Genomic DNA, 418 nt, shown 5'->3' on the forward strand with positions numbered 1-418 from the left:
TTCCTATGTAGCCCAAGAAGTTCATGCTGTTCCTGTCCTGCAGCAAAGAATGTATTACGCCTTTAGTGCCCAATTTTCAGCAAACGTGTTTGCAGTGCACTCACAAAAAAACTTTTGAAGACTTCTTCCCTGTTTATTTTTGGCCGAATTTTCAACTATACGGGTATTAAGCCATGCTAAGCTATTTTATGCCATGCCCTTTTCTTATGCACGCTCACAGTTCTTTCAGCATTCAAATTAGGGAAGCCTGCATCTCAGAAGGTTTATGTAGGAAAACCTGCAGTCTCTACCTGTTTGTAGAAGGAGACCTAAAAGTCAAAGGAAGAACAGGAAATGCCATCATGCATTTGAAAGGAGAGAAAGCAACTAGGAAAAAAGCACTCAGTTCTTAATTCCTTTCAAATTTTTGTGAATTTTC

This window comes from Egretta garzetta, unplaced genomic scaffold (genome assembly GCF_000687185.1).
Source record: "Egretta garzetta isolate BGI_Z169 unplaced genomic scaffold, ASM68718v1 scaffold175, whole genome shotgun sequence".
Lineage (NCBI taxonomy): Eukaryota > Metazoa > Chordata > Aves > Pelecaniformes > Ardeidae > Egretta > Egretta garzetta.